This window comes from Euprymna scolopes, chromosome 9 (genome assembly GCF_053919585.1).
Source record: "Euprymna scolopes isolate OS-2025 chromosome 9, ASM5391958v1, whole genome shotgun sequence".
In the NCBI taxonomy this organism is placed as follows: Eukaryota; Metazoa; Mollusca; class Cephalopoda; order Sepiida; family Sepiolidae; genus Euprymna; species Euprymna scolopes.
In genome coordinates, this window is record NC_136490.1 from 154,359,925 (window position 1) to 154,383,522 (window position 23,598).

At 29.8% G+C, this 23,598-nt stretch overlaps 1 protein-coding gene across 2 annotated transcripts in view; it reads left to right on the forward strand.

Moving 5' to 3' along the window:
* LOC145284942 (allatostatin-A receptor-like) overlaps nucleotides 1-23,598 on the forward strand; it is a 514,882-nt gene that overhangs the window by 311,591 nt on the left and 179,693 nt on the right. For both annotated transcript variants that reach the window (XM_080134040.1, XM_080134039.1), the window contains exon 2: nucleotides 15,792-15,878. The gene's annotated coding sequence lies outside the window, so the exon portion shown is untranslated. The remainder of the gene's footprint in view (nucleotides 1-15,791; nucleotides 15,879-23,598) is intronic.

Consider the following 23,598-nt stretch of genomic DNA (forward strand, 5'->3'; position numbering starts at 1 on the left):
GTAGTGGTTGATGGGCAGAAATCAGAAGCTCTCAGTATTAATGGTGGAATCCCTCAGGATTCCATCCTGGGCCCAACTCTCTTCCTGATCTACATTAATGATCTTCCAAATCACATCCTCACATCATTCGTTGACATTTATGCTGATGACACTACTATCTACTACATCTAAGACCGTAAACGACCAATTCTCTCTGATTCTCTCTCCTCAGATCTTTTCTCTCTCCTCTGATTCATTTTAGGAGATCAGAAGCACAATTTTCGATGATCTTAAGTAAAGATAATAATTGACATAGAAATGTTTAGAAAATGGGGATTAAGCATGCATATTTTATAAACTAACTAAGCCGAGCGCCCATCTCCCGCTAGTGTATAAATAAATCTCAACGCAACGTTCAAGTGTAAAACTGAACTGTTTCCCCGTTCGAATTTCAGGAAAATTTTTTTTATGCTTTTATAACGATCAATTCATAGCAGAGTAATTTTTGTTCAATCTATATAGAAACCTCCACCATCCTGTTATAATCTATGCAAGCAATAGTTTTAATGAGGTTGAAAGTTTGATCCATTATGGAGCCAGTACAAAAATGTAATAAAAATGTACTTCTACGGATCTTAGTTGAGGAAACGAGAACAATCCACGCCTGTAGGTAAAATAAATGGGTTAGCTTAAAATTTCGTGCAGGTATTCGAGATATAAATAAAAGGGTATATTGTTTTAAATAAGCATAATATATATATATATATATATATATATATATATATGTGAAAGTGTCTGTCTGTCTGTGCATCTGTGTATCTGTGTGTGTACATTTCCCTACGCAATAGCTCTGTCAATTTTAAGTCTACAGACTCGAAATTTGATATACAGGGTACTGAGACTTGGAAAAATCGAGGTGATCGGTTTTCGGTCAGAAATTTGGCGATTGAGGGGAAAAATTTAAACGATTTGAGAGCTCTACCAAACTCCTTTCACAATTTTCGGTCTACACACTTGAAATTTTAGATATAGTTTCATTGGACATGGATCTAACTTAATAACTTTATTTGAGCCCAAAACAATGCATCTTAAGGGGGTCATAATAGGGGTCAAAGTTTAAAAAATTAGGCATTTTTTTTCTCAACATACCTCTCTTAATACCCGGGCAACGCCTGGCACCCATGCTCGTATATATATATATATATATATATATATATATATATATATATATATCAGAATGTGCAGGAATATATAATTATTTCCACAGCCAGGCAACGCGCAGTTCACAAGAGCCAGGACAGCCAACAAACCGGAAGTCAAGATAATGAGAGAGAAACTCGAGTATTGGACTTCCCATTAATTGGCTCTCATGGCTCTTGTGAGCAGCGACGTAGTCTGGCAGCGCAAATAATACAAAGTGACCCCCCCAATAAAGCTAAATGGAGGCCATCTAGAACATACGCTGTAGAACGGAGAAAAAAGGCCAAAGACCCTAGTGTTTTGATTTGATGTTTTGAATATAATAAACTAGATATGACCAAAGTTCGGACAAAACACTAAGAAACGGGGCCTAATTAGAGTTGGGGCCCGTTTTTTGGGGTCTGCCTGTAGTAATAATAATAATAATAATAATATATATATATATATATATATATATATATAATACTTTTATTTATGCAGATTTTGTATTTATTATTAAATTATATTGGATCAAATACATAGAAATGATTTTAAAAGTTTTAAAAAATGACTCATGCGCCACCAAATAATATCGAAACCAAAACGTTAAGCTTACGATTTACTTTTTTCTTTGACGTTAATGCCTGAGCTATAAAGACATGATTGCTTAAAGGATAAAATCAAAACATAAACCAATAGCTATTACCTTACGCATGCATATACATATTGCCATCGTTCAACCATGACCTGGCAATTTCCTTTTTTTTAATTTTCACCTTTTTGCAACGATTCCCATCCCCAGCAAAACTTCAAATATAAAGTTCGCATGGGTTCGAATAATCTATAAATATAGTTTCCTGTTCTTAGGCCAAAAACTGCGAGAGGAGCTGGTTAGCCAAATTTTTTAAAACTAATACATATACATTATTATAAATAGAAAGTGGTTTGTGTTTACTATAATCCTTTTACATAAACATTACGCCAGTATAAATTATGTAGAATATCTGCATGAATATAATTATATGTTTTGCAGGTGAATGCAATTCCACGACCTTTATATATCAGTTGTATTTTCTTTTTAAATAATGAAAAAATAGTTTTTAGTATGAATATCAGTATACAAAAGAACACCACACACACACATACACACACACACACACACACACACACACACACATATATATATATATATATATATATATATATAGAGAGAGAGAGAGAGACTTGTATGTAATATACTAAGTTCATATAATCCAGTAAATTTTCATATACCAATAAGTTTTAAGCCAAAAAGAGATGATTTAAAAAGTAAGCTACAAAATTATCATATTTCATAATTGAGCATTAATATACTGTATAAGCAAAATCAAACTTCAAAAAAGGTGTTGATAGCAACAAGAGGTGTATTTCATTTTACGTTACAATTGTTTCCATGCCAGATCGACAATTTCAAACATTATGGCGTTTGAAAATTTTCCCCAAAATCAGCATTTCTCAGACATTATGAATAAAAACACTCTTGACAATAGAACTATGTTTAAAGGGAAAGAAAAAAGAAAAATTCCCTTAACGGAAAAATAAGCAACCTCTATGAAAAGCGCATTTAAATGTTAATATATCACCTAATTTTCGTATCCTTATTTAAAAACAGTCATAAGAAGTTTCCACAAAAAACCCTTAGCCATTTAAAAAAGTGTTGTTTTTTTGTTTTTTTTAATATATCCTATTCGTTGAATTCCTAAAGTAGATTTCACATAATTAATTTTATAAATAATTTTTTATTTTTTATTTCTATATTTATAATATGGCCATAACAACGTTGCATTAACGTTACGGTTAATTTTAGTTTCGTATTTTCTTATTAGTGTCGAGTAATGTTTACAGATTATTGATTGTTTTAATACTAAGATTTAATACCATTTTAGGTTTAATGTTTAATTGAATATGAGAATAAATAAAAAAGACTGCATTACATCTATTAATCCTCATATAACATCTCGAGTAAATGATTCTAATCTATTTATCATTATTTAATATTTTAAAATTCATTATCATTCTAATTAAATATGTTTCCATATCGTTACTAAAAACAATTGCGAAGGGAGATAATCCAATTTCGTTGTTAATTGCTAATAGTTAATTTTGTTGGAAAATAGATCAATGTTGGTTCCCATAACAGCTAAAGGGAAATAATTAGGACCGTTTCATGTTTTCGGTCTGGTGATTACTAGAAAGCGTCTATGATTTAATAATTAATTTAACAGATCTAGAAATGCCTACGATAGCTTATTCAACAAATTAAAAATATAAATTATATTTTTAATCTTAAAAAACTGTTTTTTTTACCCATGGGTTTAACCTGTATCTGTTATTAATCCAATAACAACTTCGGTTGCCCGTGTCTTCAATGCCAGAATTACAATTCGTGTGTTGTATTCTTGGGTATCCAAACAAAACAGTATATATCCTCTAAATATTATTCTGACAACAAAACCACCCAATAGCTACGAATGTGTTTCACTCCGATGAGAAGGGCTCTATCCCTGCATTTATGATTAAAAACCTTTAGAACAAAGGGTAAACTAAATAAATAAATAAACTAGCATATATTCTACAGACTTTAGATGTCAGATGAAAAAAAACAATTAAATTATTTTCCCGTCCACAAATTGCTAATTTAATTTTTTAATAATAATTGCTAGTTTATTGTTACGTTGTTTCATTGATTCGTTTGTATTTCGTTAATCTCCCAGTGGCTAAAGCGTGACGTCATCCACGTGATCTAGAACGTTCTCAACGTGTCTTTCAAGATATCCCACGTTATCTCGTCTTCCTTGTGATCGTTCTCGTTCTCCTTTTATAGTCCATTTTTCCCCACCGGTGACGTCACTGCGCATGCATTTAAATACGCGTATCTGAACTATGCTACATAATGGAAATAATAATAAAAAGTATCAATCCTCATTGAAAAGCTCGAGAACAGAGATATTGGAAATTATTAAATAGAAAATGATTCATATGTCAAAAAATATCAAGACAATTGATACGCTTACATGCTTAGCACCATTTTGACGGATGTTATGAAGACATTGATCCTTACTGAATTGGTTAGTTTGAATAAATTTCATATCTACCGGCGGTTAATCGTATTTTTTCATGATCTTTTTGAAAACATAAACAACTATACAGACCCCCCTTCCATTTTTACTTATATTGAACATTTCAAATAGTTTGGATGATTGGAAATTATCAATCGCTTTCCAATCTCAGAAAGAACTTTGATTGCCCATTGTGTTGTACAATCGAACTAATTGGTCGTTAAATTATATAGCACTTAACGTACCTTCAAGAAATTTTCTCTTAGAAATTACATAGAAGTGATTCAGTTTTTACTTTGTTTATTTTTTTAGACAAAAATAGATACCCCCTTCCTGAATTCCGCCGCCATTTTGTTTGGGCGTAGAATTTCTGAATAGATCCACGTAGATTGGGAGTGTATTCAACAAAAAATAACTGCATTTTTACTGATGGGTACTTATTTATAAATAACAAAAGACACAATGATAAAGGGGGTTTTATTGATAGATTGATAATAGAATGATACTAAATATTATTAAAGGATTTAAAACATGCATCTACTACCTACGCAATCCAATAGATGATTAATAGAGAAGGTTTTTCATTGCCAGAAAATTTTTATTTCTTTTGCTGGAAAATAAAGGATTTCCTTCTTTATCAGAAATAAAAGAGTGTTTCTTTTGTCAGAAGAAAAACTCTACTCATAAAGCGTTAAAACTCTAAAACAAAGTACAACGGGAAAGTCTTAGAAGACATCTAAAAATAAACCAAAGTTCAAGTTTACTCTGGTTTCGATATCATTCTCGTTCTACTCACTTAAATCTGCATTTCTCACTCTCTAAGCTGTTGTGGCTACTTGTGATATTAAATTCCGTTTATAACAATGTATTTCTATATGTTTATTGTTTTTTTTTGTTATTATCTCGACTGTTTATAAACAGAGAGAGGGAGAGTGTAAGAAAGAGTATTAGAGAAAATAGAGGAAAATGGGAACAGATAGGTAAGGGCGATAGAAGAAAGAAAGCGGTGGAATAAACAGTGGCGATATATTGCCCCTCTTTCTTTCTTTCATTTTTTATCTCGACTGTGTAAAAACACAAAAAAGACAGAGAAAGACAGAGGAAGACAGAGGACAAGTAAAGAGATACCAAAGAGTATATTAGATACGGAATAATATACTCGCGAGAGACAAATAATAAGCATTATACTTTACTCCTTTAAATTAAGTTTTTCTGTGTATTGATATTTATATTAAGACACTCTTTTTATTTATTTAAAAATAACATCCAACTTTGTTGTATATGGATCTTGGATATGCATTTATCTGCAAAAGATATAGCTAATTTACATATTATTTTAAGCATTCATTTTAGTTAATTCCCTATTAGTTTGTTCAGTTTTCTCATGGGATGATCATCTTTAGTTGACGATTACGTGTAATTTTATTCATGCAAGTATTCTAAATGATTTATACTTGCGTAATACTTGTGTAAAATGGTTATAGTAAACACAAACCGCTTTCTACATATATTTATGTATGCGTATATATAGTTGCTTATAAAATTTTGCCTTTCAAACTCCTCTGTCAGTTTTTGGTCTACAGGCATGAAACTTAATATATAGAAGATTCGAACCCACGCTAAAATTTATTTTTGGGGTTTAGCCGGGAAAAATCGGTGCTAAAATGTTAAACTAAAAGAAATGAAATTTTCCAAGTAAAAATTGAACGACGTCATTACGAATATACATGCGTAACGTAATAGCATTTGGTTCATGTTTTCATTTTTATCCTTTTTAGTGAACATGCATTCATGGCTCAAGCATTAATGTCAAAGTAAATCGTAAGCTAAACGTTTTGGTTTCGTTTCTCTGTAGTGGTGCACGAGTCATGTCTTTCACACTTTTAAAATCATTACTATATATTGAGTTCAATATAGTATAATAGTAAATAGGAAATCTGCATAAATAAAAATATCATATTAAAGCTTATTTTACGACAAGTCAATTCCGAGCGGCAGTATATATATATAACTTGATTGCTAGTATATATATATAACTTGATTGCTAGTATATATATATATATATATATGCATATAACTTGATTGCTAGTATATATATAACTTGATTGCTAGTATATATATAACTTGATTGCTAGTATATATATATAACTTGATTGCTAGTATATATATAACTTGATTGCTAGTATATATATAACTTGATTAATAGAATAAAAATTTTGACAAATTTGCTACATGAGTAATGAAAATGAGGATTTTGTCAAACATAACTTAATCCCTAAATCGAGACATAATAAGGAAACAAGCAAAGTGCTTTTGAAAACAAGATTTCATTAAATATGTTTTGCATTTTATATCTATTTTTTGCGTTTTATTAACAATGGTTAAAATTTTATTAACAATGGTTAGCATTTTATTAATAATGGTTAGCATTTTATTAACTATGTTTTCATTTTATTAACTATGTTGTGCATTTTAATTACAATCTTCTGCAATTTATTATATATGTTTTGCATTATATTAACAATGTCTTGAATTTTATGAATTATGTTTGGCATTTTATTAGCTATGTTTTGTTTTAAAATAACTTTGTTTTGTATTTATTCACTATATTTTGTATTTAATTCACTTTGTTTGTGCGTTTCGTTAACTATATTTTGTATTTTATTTACTATGTTTTCTAGATTATTAACTATGTCTTACAATTTATTCACCATGTTTTGCAATTTATTAACTATGTTTTGTATTTTATAAACTATGTTATGCATTTTTAAAATGTTATGTATTTTATTAACTATGTTTTGCATTTTTCAATTATATTTTGCATATTATTATATATGTTTTTTATTTGATTAACTTAGTTTTATGTTTATAAAGTATGATTTGCATTTTTAAAATTATCTTTTTCAATTGATCAATTATGTTTTACATTTTATTAACAATATTTCGCATTTTATTTACTATTTAAAAAAAATTTACAATGATTTTCATTTTACTAATTATGTATTGGTTTTTAATAAACTATGCTTTTTATTTCAATAACTATGTTTTGTATTTTATTAACAATGTTTTCTATTTTATTACGTTTTGTTTGTTACTAACTATGCTTTGTATTTTATAAAGTATGTTTTTATTTTAATTAATTATATTTTGCATTTTGTTAAATATTTTTTTCATTTTTCACTATGTTTCGAATTTTCAAACTATATTTTGAAATTAATAACTATGTTTTGCATTTTATGTAGTATGTCTTGCATGTGTATAACTATGTCTTGCATTTTAATTATTATGTTTTGCATTTTATTAATTATGTTTTGTCTTTTATAAACTATGTATTTTAACTACATTTTACATTTTATTTGAATTATAATATTTTGCATTTTTATAGTTCATGGTTTTACAATTTATTTACTGTCTTTTTCATTTTATTAATTCTGTTTAGCATATTATTAATTTTGTTTTGTATTTTATTAATTATGTTTACATCATATTAATAATGTTTTTCATTTTATTAATAAGGGTTTTCATTTTATTAGCGATGGATTGCCTTTTATAACCAATTTTTGCATATCCTCACTACTAGCAGGACATGTTTACCGGTGTTACTCGTTGGAAGTATATACTCCGCTTAAAAAAATAAATTACAGTTATTTTGTGGCCCTCCCTTAACCTCCTTATATTAAGAACGATTTTCGGAATAGACACCCCTAACTTTCGCAAGTGAATTACGGTGCAGAATACAGATAATTTAAGACTGTCTTCGCCAAATGTAAATGACCTGCTTATAACTTATAAAACTCGTCATTCTCAATGAAATTGAGTAGTCAGATCTAATGTAAAAATTCCCCCACCCTGTCAAAATAACAATTAAAGAAAACGTTGTAGAAGCCGAAAACGGGGGGGGGGGGATGAAAAACAAAAAACAAAAGGTCCACCCCCGCTCCCTTAAAAATATTCTTTTCGTAAACATGACTATGTGTTATTTCCCTTCTCGGAAAGAAACCCTGGGTGCACGGTATCGACCCCCCAACGTCTATAGTGAATAACGTGAGAATGGTGATATTCTTTTACTTTCTTCCTTGGTGGTGGTCTACATTTTTTACTTTTAAAGTATATAAAGAATAACACTTAATCATTGTTGAGAGAGAGAGAGAGAGAGAAAGAGAGAGAAAGAGAGAGAGAGAGAGAGAGGGAAGAGAATCTTGTTTTTTTTAACCGGCGTTGCTCGGTTGAAGCATTTCACTTTGCTAAAAAAAGTAAAACAGGGCGTTGTTAGTTGTCACCCACAACCTCCCTAAGTTAAGAACGATTTTCAGAATAGAAACCCCAAACCTCCCGCAAGTGAATTACAGTGCAGAATGCAGGTATTTATATCTCGAAATGTACCTGTGTATGCCAAATATAAATAACCTAGTCTTAATGATCATACGGGATAACTTATAACACTCGTCATTCTCAAGGAAATTGAGGAGTTGGATCTGATATAAAAATTCCCCACCAAACCAAAATAAAAATTGAAAAAAAACAAAAACGTTGTAGAAGCCGAAAACTGTAAATAGTTGTAGAAGGCAAAAAGTGGAAAAAGCAAAAGAAACATAAGCCCCCTTTCTACTAAAAATAGGTCCCCGTAAACTTTACTATGCATTATCCCCCCTCTCCGTAAAGGAAACCTGGGCAGACGGTATCGAAATCACCCGATTAAAGTGAATGACGATAAAATGGTCTTCTTCTTTTACGCTCTTCCTTGGTAGTGGTCTATGTTTTCACTTGCAAAGTATATAAGGAAACACACTTAATCATTGTTGCGAGAAAAGGAACGTCTACTTTTATTCATTTTGTTTACTTGCCTCCCCACGAGCGCAAAGTATGACATGGGGTCGGTTTTTAATGTGGGAGTAAACCAGCTTCCCAAAAAGGCGCACTGTGGTTAGTAACAAAAATAAAAAATATATATATCAATCATGAAGGAGTTCCCTTCCATTAACCAAAACCAGTTTAATCAATACATATAAAAATGTTAATATTGAAAAGAAATTATGTTGAACGTATCTGTTATGGAATAAAATTTTCCGAAAGAAAATTTCATTAGATTTGATCGTGGTATCATAACAGGTTGTTTTTTCGCTGTAAAAAAAAAGAAAGCTACTTGATTCAATTAAGTGTATTTTTTTCAGAGAATTTATTCCATAACGGATGAGTACAATATAACTTTTTTTCGACAGTTTAATTTTTAATGTTTTGATTAAGCTGTAAAATGGAATATTTCATCAATTTCTTTAAAGAGAGAGGGAGACAGAAGGAGAGAGGGGGAGAGTGAGTGAGAGAGGGAGAGAGGGAGAGGAAAAGTACGTCGTCTTTGTTAAAGATCAAACGCCCTACTCTGTATAATAAAAATTATAAAATTACAAAAGTTGTAATTGTATATGAGAACGAATAAAAGGAATATTTCGTCAATTTTATTTTTAAAATAAAGAATAGCGCTGAAAGGAATCATGCGTGTAGTTTTTAGAGACAGAGTGAGGGATCGAGAAAGAGAGAGAGAGGGAGAGGTAGTAGATGACAAACTAAATGAAAACTAAACTGTAATCAATCGGTAAGTTTATAATGGGGGTTTTGTTAAAATATATGCAAGAGACCAAAAAGTAAATAATCTACGTGTAATGTTGGTCTCTAACGCCATGTTGTGACACATGTGAGCGTTCGTTTTTTTTGGGAAGGTTTAAATGTAGGAATAAGAGAATTACAGCTGGCAGCCAATGAGATAGAGTGGAATTTTCAAAGCAGGAAATCAATATTTTCTGAATTTGCGAATTAGAAGTGAACGATATGACTATGACTCTATGATACAGTTTAAAAGGGTGAAGGGGCAATATAAGGCTACTGTGTGTAATTTTACGCGGTGAAATTGGAGCAGTGATAGCAGTAATGAATTAGAGGGGGAAAAGGAACTACTTCCTTTAATGCTTATTGCAGTAGTGATGATGTCACTTATAGGATGAAAGCTAGGGTTTTATTATAACAAACGAACGTGCCAGAAATGTCGTTCTATAGTTACACAAGATAGTAGCTAATTGTGTAAACATAATACACGTGTATGTAAATCTGTTGCCGTAAACCTACGGTATTTTGGTCCAGAGGGGAAAACTGCAACGTTTTTATTATATAATATATAGGGATGTTTTGTATTTTGTTAAATATTTTTTGCACTTTATAAATTACGTTTTTAATTTTATTTATTATGTTTACATTTTATTATTATTGTGCACTTTATTGATTACGGTTTTTATTTAAATATGTTTTGCACTTTATTAATTACGTTTTTAATTATGTTTTGCACTTTATTAATTACGTTTTTTGTTTTATTAATTATATTTTGCACTTTATTAATTACGGTTTTTATTTTATTAATTATGTTTTGCATTTTATTAATTACGTTTTTATTTTATTAATTATGTTTGGCACTTTATTAATTACGTTTTTTTAATTTATTAGTTATGTTTGGCACTTTATTAATTACGGTTTTTATTTTATTAATTATGTTTTGCACTTTATTAATTACGGTTTTTATTTTATTAATTATGTTTATCATTTTGTTAATTATATTTTGCATTTTTAAAAATTATGTTGTGCATTTTATTAACTATGTTTAGTATTTTATATATTGTGTTTTGCATTTTTTTAAATTATGTTTTTTATTTTATTAATCATGTTTTGCATTTTATTTACTATGTTTAACATTTTTAATTATGTTTTGCATTATATAAACTATGTTTAGAATTTTATTTATTATCTTTTACAATTTAATTATTAGTTTTTATTTTATTAATTATGTTTTTTTATTTTATTTATTATGTTTTGTTTACTACATTTTGCATTTTATAACCTATGCATTTTATTTATTAACTATATTTTGTATTTATTTTATTATGTTTTACATTTTATTTACTATGTTTAGCATTTAATTTTTAAGGTTTTCTATATTATTTACTGTTTCGAATTTTATTAAATGTTCTGCATTTTTTAATTATGCCTTGAATTTTATTAACTATGTGTTGCATCTTCCTAACTATGTTTTGCAATTTATTAGCTATGTTTGCATTTTATAAACTATGTTTGCATTTTATTTACTAAGTTTTGCATATTATAAAATATTTTTTACTATATATTAACGATGTTTAACATTTTCTAAACGATGTTTTGCATTTTATAAACTGTGTTTTGCATTTTTGAATTATATTTTGGATTTTATAAACTATGTTTTGCATTTTATAACTTAGTTTTTCATTTTATCACTGGGCAAAATTTTTAGAGAGATATAAAAATTCTATTCGAAACTCTATCAGTTGGATATTTACAACAGAAGCTTGCAGGAAGATTACCATGTAATTTTCTGTACGGATCTAATCCCTTCAAAATTGACAATAACGCTAAGCAGCAATTATATGAAATACTGTTTTCTGTTTTCAATTTTTCTAATGTAAAATATGTAATCATGTTATTCCATAATTATTCTACGTGAAACTTTTCATTTCTTATTTCTCCGATGCGCCTCTGCTTTTAACTTAGAGGCTTTGCCTGTTTTTTCCTTGTTCTTTCACACTGCAATTATTAATACATTTCCATTTGTATATTAAACCTAGTGTTTCAAGATCAGAATATCTGAAGATACGGCTCATTTACTTAAAATGCACTAAACATTGTTTATTGTTTTTAAATCTTTCCCTTTGAAACATTCAGTCATTTTCTACAAAATCAGAAGTTAAAATAATTTTTCTCTGGAAAATTGCTGGACAAAATTTAATAACCCGAACTTTCTATTCCCTTGGTTTTATTTCCTTTGATACAGCCCATATTCTTTCGAAATAAACCCTTGCGTTGTTTTGTCATAAAAAGGGCGTTGATTTATTACTCTGTACTTTTGTGTTTCAAATTAATCTTTTTTATTTGAAATTACAAAGACTTTGAAATATAAAACATCTTTTAAAAAAACTACTTACTTCGACACTAAATAACACGAACAGGGTTGTTATGCTGTAAAACAATAAGATCAAATCAAACTTTATATATTGAATGAAAACATCTTTTTTTAGTTAATGTATCTATAAGCGACGTTCTCTTGGATGGTTATATATATTTAAAATATAATATTTCTTTAACCGTATAAATCATTAAATATTGTTTTCGCTTATTTATCACTGTCTTTTTGTGTTAATGAAACTATGTTATGCTGAACCTTTCAATCTTATTTACGTTAGTCTGTCACGTTTATGTTTTTAATTGTATTCTTGACGTCTATCACGATTAAGGTGACAATAACACCTCCGTTTGTATGTCACGCTGAAATAACATTTGTGCTTTTCCGTCCCGCTTTAGTTGTGAATAGAAGTTGCAAAAGTGAATATTTTCGCTAAAGTTTCGTTGCAAAGGACGTATGTTGAAAGAATGTTTAGCAGAACTGAATAACATTATGGGAATTGATTACACAAGGAAACTAATAGACTAAGTGACTTACATAAATGGCTGCGCTTGTCCCTAAATAAAATATCCTCGGTTTTAGAAGGCTCAGAAAAATACATATAGCATTAATTGGCATAGGAGGACAGATCCTGATATGAGAAGGACGAGTTGGAATTACAAGGTGAATTTTTAGTTTTTAGCAGTTGAGAGAGAAAACGGACGGATGGAATTATAATTGTAGTTGGTCGTAGGAAAGTAGGAGCACAATAGATCCAAACGAACAATCCCAATATTGCATAACACATATATGTGTACAGCACATAGATGCCAAAGTACTGCACAAACAGATGTAACCCATGAAGAACTTGCTCTATAAATGAGCACAACAGAGTCACCCACGCAACCACACACACCGATTCAGTCGCCTACACGAACTACTACACCTTACTTTCTTTAATTAATTTAATTTTTATTTTTGTTTTTTATTCATAATGTATCTTGGAATGACGTAGTTTATGAATACGTGTTTTCTGTACAGGTGCTCAGCAGACAAAAACTGTTCGGGGTATTCCTGTTACTTTTGTTGCTTATCATTTCTTATTTGTATTTTATTTTCAGAGGTGATTCATTGGACGCGAATACTTATTTTATACTTATAACTGATAAAAAAGACTTTAACATAAAAATCGACGTGCTGCTCATCTGGTAAATCATTACAGATTTCCGATTTTCTCGTTTATTAGTTTGGTTTGTGCCATTCACAATCTACCAACTGATTGCCGCCAACATGACCGAAAAAGATATAACTATTAAACAATTCATTGGTTACTAATTACCATTTCATATATAGCATCCATATCTTCTGTAATTATAGAAATTCATACGTGAATACGATCGACCCGATTTAGCGTTTGAATCCGACTGGTTGATTCCATTGTTCGAATCAGTAACCATTTATTTCTAATCTGACTGGGAACAGCTTTCATCTCAAAGAGAGCATTTTATCTATATGGCACTGCTAGCCTATTTGCTATCATTTAGCATTGTTTTGTCTTCGCATAATACTCATTGAAAACGTTTATTAAATGCGGTTTGCTGGTTTTAAAATGTTAATACGATCCACCGTAGCGTAATCAACATAGCAACTCCTATACGCATCATGTAACTAATCAATGCTTTGATTCGAGGGTTATTGATATTTACTTGCCGTCAGACGAGGGCAGAGTTTGACACAATATTGATTTTTATTCCAGGAAACTAATCCAGTATCTCCCTATAAACCTGGTACAAATAAAAAATTCTTATTTTCAGAAGAAATTTTATTTCACTGATCGATGACAAAAATTCTGAAGTATAGTATAAGAACAGATTCTACACTTTGATCACAGCAAGAACAAACTATGCCATGTCTTTTTGTGTTAACTACAAATGTTATGTACATATTAAAAACAACTCTTTGTATAATTCCTATGCGCTTTGTGTTTTGCGTCGTTCGTGGATTAAGCAATGTACATAATGATGTTTACGTGAATTAACAGCAGTTCTTATTATGAGTATGCATTTTGATTATCTCCCTTAAGCGGAACTCTCTAGTAAAGCGATTAAGCATTGAATACTCTAAAGGCGCCAGTTATGCGATGGTTTCGTCGATTTCAGAAAGACGATAGAGATATGATTAACAAAACGTTTTTCCAGATGCTCATGCACACCCACCATCTGATCACTGGCAGAAGTCCATTGAGAATGCTGGGGACTATGTGGAAAAATAAATTTTGCAGCACAAAAAGTCGCTCGTTTTAATCGCACTAATGACGTCTTCGTAGTTCTTCGACTTTGAGTTAAAAAATGTAAGATCCATTGCTTTTGAAACCGCCTTCGTAGTACATAAAGCTGTACATGGAGATATTCATGCAAAATTACTAGATCATCTGATTTCATATTGACAAAAATCACCCCTCAAAAAGGTGTGGCCATCTATGAGGCATGGTGTCGGTACCATTCCATCGACCTACTAGATTTCGGAAGGAAAACGTTTAGGGTATGTCAAAAGATACGCCGCTAAAATAAACGTGTTCCATATTACCGGAGTATCGAACAGTGGTAAATCATACATACTACGTTCAATCAGAAATGGGTTGATGAACTGCGAGCATGTGCGGTGTCAAGCTTCGCACAACTTTACCTATGGATCATGCTTGATAAAACATGATTTACACAGACAAAATGTGGTTAACACCACAGAACGTCGAAGAGGGAAAATGTATCCTAAAAAGTACAGAAACTTACGTAAACGATAAACTAAATATTCATTTTACTGGAAGAGAGTAGTGGGTAATATATTCATTTTCGAATAAATATGAAATTGTCTTTAAGATGAATATATTTTTATACAACCATGCTTATTACATTATCTATTTAGATCATAATTCAATTACATATTCATAATACTATTAAATCAAAGCTTCTTCTCTTTCACAACTAAGAAACCTTTCCAACAACGGATAATACTCATACTGAATGTTTACCGTTAAAACTATTTGGTTTAACATTGTCATACAAAACAAAATTCAATAAGTGCATTGAAGATGCTGTGAGGTCTGCTCTTACTATTGGAGTAGAAAGTTTATAACGTCTGCCAGTATCCTATATTTATAAAAAAAAACACGATTTGTTTGTGCATAGTGTATGTTGCTGCATCTGTGCTGATACATCAACCACTAGGTTTTCTCGCAGATAGGAACAATAGTACGATAAATTCTAGCCTGATAAACACCTCACTGCCAGCATAGAAGCAACACTCAATCCGACACTTTAGAGGTCCATAGATGTTAGAAGATTTTCTACTTTAATGTGTGTTTTCCCTTGGAATTCCATTCCTGTTCCATTTTTTTCTATCATATCAACATAAATTTAAATATAGTGTGAACAATTCAATTTAACTTTATAAATCTGGTCCTAATCACTGTAACCATTTCTGCTTCAAATGTAAATGTTTAGGCGAAACAATTTTTTAAAAATATATGAATGTAATTTACAAAAATTTGTATTAGAAAAAATAACACAATTTTTCTTTATTTTCAGATGCCAAAAATGTGTGCATAGATCGATAAATCAATCGGCACTTTTTCATCAGTTATTCGTCTGATCACTTGAAAATCTCTCCGACAAGTAAGTAATATGTTAATAATAAAAAAATATTGATTTGATTATAACTGTCATGTTGTAGGGTGAAAGAATCAATCAGTGCAGAGACAAGTGTAACGATCGGCCTGGCCGCATAGTACTTTGTAAACTACGATGCCCTCTTTTACAATGAAGTCACTACTTATAAAGGCCATCTGATTACTCGAGGATAAGGGTTAATGGATGTACGGTAGTCAATAGGACAATAGCTTAGTAATCGTTATTAGTGGAAATTTGGTAAATTAGATTATTTAAGGAGACGGCTCATGAAGAACTTGTTCACGTTGGACCATATTGCAGTCAGATGGAAAGCGGGAAAACGGAACACAGTTCTACAGGCGTGCAGTTCTAAAAAAAACTTTGTCTATGTAATCTACGTTTAGGTCTAGGCATAGATAAAGAGCTGGGAAATTATTGATTGTGATTTGAGCTAGATGAGTGCTTTTCGTGTAAGTCAGGAAAAAGGGAGCCATGGATTAGAGGTCAGACGAACATTTTTCAGTGAAATAAATATAAAGGACAGTGTACTACATCATGAACAGTTATGGATTGTCTTATGGTTAATAAAAAGTAACAATATTTATAATGAAAGATTGAAAGTTTAATGTGACTGAGTGAGTGTGTGTGGGCATATACGCATTTACATATGACATATAAATGTAGTTACTTAAACGGGATACATAAAAACAACAGTTTTAACAAGGGTGAATAAGATCTTTTCAGTGTGACACATTAGAAAATAGACACATACTTTTTTGATAGTCCTTTGTAGTTGTCTTGCTGAAATAAACACATGTTTCCTTAGTAAAAGCTCATTAGATGAAGTTATAGTTTTGTATAGCATCTATTCATCGTTTGTGATGTCCACTCGGAGTTGCATGCATTTCTCTGTTGGTCTTACATTCTTCTAGTTATTCGAGTCGAAAGCTACCACGACTGACGGACAAATTCTAACCCAACCTCCTTTGGCGGATTACTATTCTAATTCTGACGAACTGCCGTGTCTGCTCCGTGAATATATTATTCTTTATGTTACGTCACATAACCAGAACATTCGTATTGTTTTTGTTAAACTGCATTTTATTAATCTTTACAAATATTCTAATCTTTCATTGCAAACATTCCGTTGTTTTAACTATTTTCCTATTAAAACATGTTTACTATCACAAACGTACATTTACGTACATTCTTCAGCTATTGAAATGTTCATAATCAATAACACCCTTCAATTCTTGTCCTATCACTAATCTAACATTTAACATATTTATAACCCGGATGACGAGAGTACTTTTCCCTGCCTTCCTCTAATTCAGTCAGTCACTTGTAGCTGACTGCTATTTAGTTTTTTCCCTGCGGGAAAATTGGACAGTAGAAGAAGGTGTGATAAATGATCCAAAGCTTTCATAGAAGAAACCTTTTGAATTAGGAAATATAAATCTGAGTAGCGTTGTCGGCATTCTACGGTTAGGGCTCGTCAGACAAACGATAAACTTGATCACTCCGAAAGCCAGGGGTGGGACAAGGCCTGGAAAGATTGACCTAATAGGGCAAACGAGAACAATTGCGCCAGATTGACAAGTAAAAGGCCATCGAAATTGCCTAGTTTCTGTTGTATTGATTATCGCAGTAGTAATCTCAAGTATCCGGTCATTCGCTTGTGGCTTCCTTCTCTCTGTCAATTGAGTATAAGGTGAAGACCACTTCATGCGTAGGTATGCATATTACCCCACAAATTGACTGTACACTGTCAATGTGTATCCGTTGGCTTCATTTGAGACATCAAATTGAGCCTGTTTACGTTTTTCAAAGCCTCCGATCTGACGAAAGCACTCCGGTCATACATCTCGCACGGAACTCTTTCATTCCGTTATTATATGCGCGGAGTAGATATTGCATTGGCGTTATTATATATATTTTATAACTTACTATATATATATATATATATATATATATATATATATATATATATATATATATATATATAATTTAAAGGAGATTAGAATAATAGTCTAAAGAGCTAAGTGTATTTTAATGTAATAGTGAAATTACTAGTTTAATTAAAATACAGGAAATGCTCGTTGTAATTTAGATATATAAGCTCGATAGTTAAATGTCCTAGAGCTAATTCAATATTAAGTAATGTGATTTATAATTTAAAAATTAAAAAAAAAAATTTTTTAATTTAAAAATCAAATTTTAATTAAATTAAAAATCAGTTTCATAAGAAGGAACAACAACAAAGTCAATTATCTGTACGATCGTTTCGGAAATCCGTGCTTTTTATTTGTGGTATACATGAAGTCACGTAGAACAATTATACATAGTTTTTTTGGTAAGCACGGTCTCCTCATCAGCAAATTTAGGAGGATTTCTATTGAATTGAAAAGACACCAAAAATAAACCTAGCATTAAAAGTAAGGCAGACGAATCTGAAAAATTGAAGTAAAAGGTTTGGATTTAAAATTTATAAGAAAATTAGTATAGGTTAGAGATAGAAATGAGTAGAAAATATATATATATATATATATATATATATATACATATATATATATATATATTTTTGAATTTACATAATAAATTTGATTTAAAAATATATAGATATAGTTACCTTTTAGTTTTTCTTTTTTTGAAATCAGGAACTGTATTTAAAGTAGTCATTTAGATGTTTGCTATAGCTTTTTATTTTATTGAATGATGAATTTTAAAAGGGCGACGCTCGTGCAGTAAATTGTTTCCGTTAGCGTATTTTGATTTAAAGACGCTACAGTTAATATATATATAGAGAGAGAATATTTATTTTGCAAATTTTTAAGGGGAGATAATTGTCATGTGTTATTGGCTTTAATTATTATTTGATTTACGAGTCTAAGGGCGGTAATTGGTCTAACTTAATTTATTAAAAAAAAAAAATAAAATAAAAAAATAAATTTTTACTAATGAGTAATTTTTAATGATTTATGGTGGTTTATATTTATTAAATTTAAACCAACGTTTATGATTACATGATAGAAGCTCGTGTCTTGAATTTACTAGTTTGGTTGTGCTTTTTATATCTTCATATTTTAAAATTTTTAGGGTTTCTTTTGTACATAATGTACAAAATTTATCTCCTGGTTTATATGATTTGCAAGTCTCAATAATTTGCCATTTTAAGTTGAAAGAAATATTGCTATTTTTTAGTTGCCAAATATAGTTGGATAGAGTAGTTTGGTTTGATAGAGAGTTATTTTTAAAAGAATGTTTGTGCGTTGAAATTCTATGTTTTATTGGGCCAGATGTGGAACCAATATATATTACCTCTTGATTATAATGATTATTTTCCTTTAGGTCTATTGTTGGATTATAATGTGGTGGGTTGGTTAGTAATTGATCGGTAGATTGATTTAAGTTGGTGTTATTGTTTAATCTGGTAGTTGAGTTATGGCTGTTGATAGGTTCTTGTATATTTGGAGTTTTTGATACTGTGCAGCTATAGATAACATTTTTAATTTTACATGAGCCTTGTAGGGGACATTTATTTTTTCTTCTACAGTTACAGTCCGATGTGTTTTGTATAGTTGTATTTTGTAGTTTATTAATTTTCTTATTATTAGAACTAATTATTTTCTGATGTAGGTTAGGCATAGTAGAGTAAGAGACTTTAATTGTGTTCTTATTGAAAATCTTATTATATCTATGGGGGGCTTTAAATTTCTTATCTAATATTTTAAAAAATTCTCTAGCTATGTTTGTTTCTAGGTTTTTGGAATACGGGGGGTCGAACCATAGGATCTCCTTGTGTCTATTCTTACGTTTGCGGGTTTTAGTTTGTTGTTTATTTGTATTATTATCTAATATTTGTAGTTTGGTTGTATCTTTTTTTGTCTCTTGGTTATTTTTCTTAACTCGTATACGGGAAGACATTGCCATATTATATGTTATTACGCTCTTAATAGGTTTATTTTTAATGCAGTTTATGTTTCTATCATTTTCATTTATGAATTTAATTTGTGAATTATATCCAGAGTTTTTAAGGGCTTCATTATAGTATTTTTCATTTTTGGTAAATATTGATTTTGTAGAAGACAGTCTAGAAATTCTTAGAGCGATATTGGGAACTATTGATTTTAATATTGATTTAGGGTGGTTTGATTGATTGTGGACATATAGAAGTGATTGGTTAGGTGTATGGTATGGTTCAAAGGTAGAATTTTCAAGATTTAAGGTTATGTCTAAGAAATTAACAATTTTTTTATTAGGGTCGATTTTTATACTAAGTCCATAATTTTTAAATAATTTATGTAGAGCTTTAATTGCTTTTTCATAATTTTTATTAGTAGAATTCGTTATGAAAAGTGCATCATCTCTATATAGCCCTCCTTCAAGTTTGAATTGTTTATGGAGTATACAATGTATTTCATTTAAAAGGAAAAGGCCAACTAGATCAGTGACCTGAGTCGAGTCCGTCGATCCCATTAAAATGTTGAAGTGGTTAGGGGTATTTTTCCTGGTCCAATATTTATTATCAAATGTTATTAAAGACTGTCTAGCTATAAGTATTAGTTTAGTTTCGTCTTGAGTTATATTAGTTAATTTTCGTGCCATTAATAGAGATTTATTAAGTAGGATAGGTGATATAGATTGGTAATATGATTCAATGTCAAAAGAAAGAAATTTAATATTATTTTTATTTTGAATATTAGAAAACCAGTCGATTACTTGGTTGGAAGATTGCCATAGTGGGTATTTTATTATGGATTTAATTTTGGGGATAATCCTATCTAATATGTTTTTACTAACCAGTCCTATATCTGATTTCGAGGGGCAAATGAGCCTAATAGTAGGGTTAATATTGAAGCTGTGTTTGTGGTCTTTTAAAGTAAATCTCGGGGTACCTGGTACCGTTATTTCTGTGTATTTATCTATTTTAAGTTTAGTTAAAATGTTTTTTGCATCATTATTTATTTTATTTAGTGCTGATTTATTGGTAGTTTTATAATTTTTATTAAGTTCTTTATATATTAGATTTTTATATTGTATATAGTCCATTGTGTAGAAATTTCCAGTTTTATCTGCCGGTACTATGAGTTTATTTTGGTGGCTTGTAGAAATAGATTTTGAAAATTTATTTATTTTTTTAAGTGTTGGAGTGATATATTTTTTATTTTTCTTAAGTTTAATATTTTTAATCAGGTTGATTAAGTCATTTTAAAAATTTTCAGTGTCTATGTTTCTCTTAGGGTTTTTGTATGTTTTTAGTCTGTAGTATTTCGCTGCTTTTCTTTCTTCATTGTCTTGTCTGAGGATGGTTTCTTTTATTTCTCCAGGTTGGTGGTGTATTGGTTCTGTGGTTTCATTTTGGTAATTATCAAAATGGTAGGCTTTCCATCTAAAGTTACTTATAAATGTATTTATACTTGTAATTAAGCTGGCTATAAAGGTGTCTTTAGGGGGTATGGGGATGCATTTAGTTGATAATTGTATGTCCTTCTTATGAAACATATCTACAATTACGTATATAAACTCAACCTGTTATAGGTAGCTAATAATTTAAAGGAGATTAGAATAATAGTCTAAAGAGCTAAGTGTATTTTAATGTAATAGTGAAATTACTAGTTTAATTAAAATACAGGAAATGCTCGTTGTAATTTAGATATATAATAAGCTCGATAGTTAAATGTCCTAGAGGTAATTCAATATTAAGTAATGTGATTTATAATTTAAAAATTAAAAAAAAAATTTTAAATTTAAAAATCAAATTTTAATTAAATTAAAAATCAGTTTCATAAGAAGGAACAACAACAAAGTCAATTATCTGTACGATCGTTTCGGAAACCCGTGCTTTTTATTTGTGGTATACATGAAGTCACGTAGAACAATTATACATAGTTTTTTTGGTAAGCACGGTCTCCTCATCAGCAAATTTAGGAGGATTTCTATTGAATTGAAAAGACACCAAAAATAAACCTAGCATTAAAAGTAAGGCAGATGAATCTGAAAAATTGAAGTAAAAGGTTTGGATTTAAAATTTATAAGAAAATTAGTATAGGTTAGAGATAGAAATGAGTAGAAAATATATATATATATATTTTTTTTTTTTGAATTTACATAATAAATTTGATTTAAAAATATATAGATATAGTTACCTTTTAGTTTTTCTTTTTTTGAAATCAGGAACTGTATTTAAAGTAGTCATTTAGATGTTTGCTATAGCTTTTTATTTTATTGAATGATGAATTTTAAAAGGGCGACGATCGTGCAGTAAATTGTTTCCGTTAGCGTATTTTGATTTAAAGACGCTACAGTTAATATATATATAGAGAGAATATTTATTTTGCAAGTTTTTAAGGGGAGATAATTGTCATGTGTTATTGGCTTTAATTATTATTTGATTTACGAGTCTAAGGGCGGTAATTGGTCTAACTTAACCATATACCACAAATAAAAAGCACGGATTTCCGAAACGATCGTACAGATAATTGACTTTGTTGTTGTTCCTTCTTATGAAACTGATTTTTAATTTAATTAAAATTTGATTTTTAAATTGAAAATTTTTTTTTTTAATTTTTAAATTATAAATCACATTACTTAATATATATATATATATATATATATATAAACATATATATATATATATATATATATATATATATATATATATATATATATATATATATATATATATATACTAGAAGACTACCCGGCTTTGATCGGTCGTAAATTAGTTTAATATTATATTTTAATTTATGCAGCTTAGTATGTATTATTCGAAAGCCAATTCTCTATTCATTATTATATTGTACCCGATACATATGGTAATTATTTCAAAGATGATAAAAATCGACTTTAATGCCAACAACTGGAATCCAAACCAAAACATTCAGTCCTATCACATGCTCAAAAGTGAGTCTATTTACTCCTGCTTAAGTCAACATTTTTTTCAATTTTCACCTTTTAGCAGCAATTTTTACAGGCTAAAAACGAAATCGGAAGTGTTCCAGATGCCTTAATACTATGTATGTCAAGTTTCAAGTCTGTACACTAAATATTTAGACAGGGATTGTGTAGAGACTTTTCGTGCATCGTATCAAATTCTACGAAATTATACACCATGTAGGAAGCAAAAAAATAAAATTTAATAGTGAAATGACACCAATCATCTAATAAAGTAAATAAAAATGTAATAATTAATTAATGATCGCGTGTTTTTCATACAAATATTTCAATTAGTAAACCTTTATAAAGTCGCTCGCATATCAATCACTAAGTATATACGGTTAATTTTTATAAAGTCGGTTTTGCTGCTTCGGTTGTCTCCCTTGTGGCCTTACGACACCACTAACATATATATATATATATATATATATATATATATATATATATATATATATATGGGAGTATGTATTTCAAGTGTATATTTTCCAGAGGTAAAGCAACAATGAAGTTTTTACAAGGGAGCTTTATACCGAAGTTGGGCAAGATATATTATTTTTTTTGTTTTCCTTAAGCATCTATTTGTCGCTACATATTCATGAGCAAATAAGTATACACCTCTTTAGGCGATGTTGCAATACATACAATTTTTTTTTACATAGGCATCGCCACTTATCAAGGCCCAGAGGCCACTCGAGGATACATAATAAAGTGTTACAGCAGTCAATTGGACAATATAGTAATCGATAGTAATTGAACTTCGGTAAATTTGTTAACTTAAGTGGTACGGCTC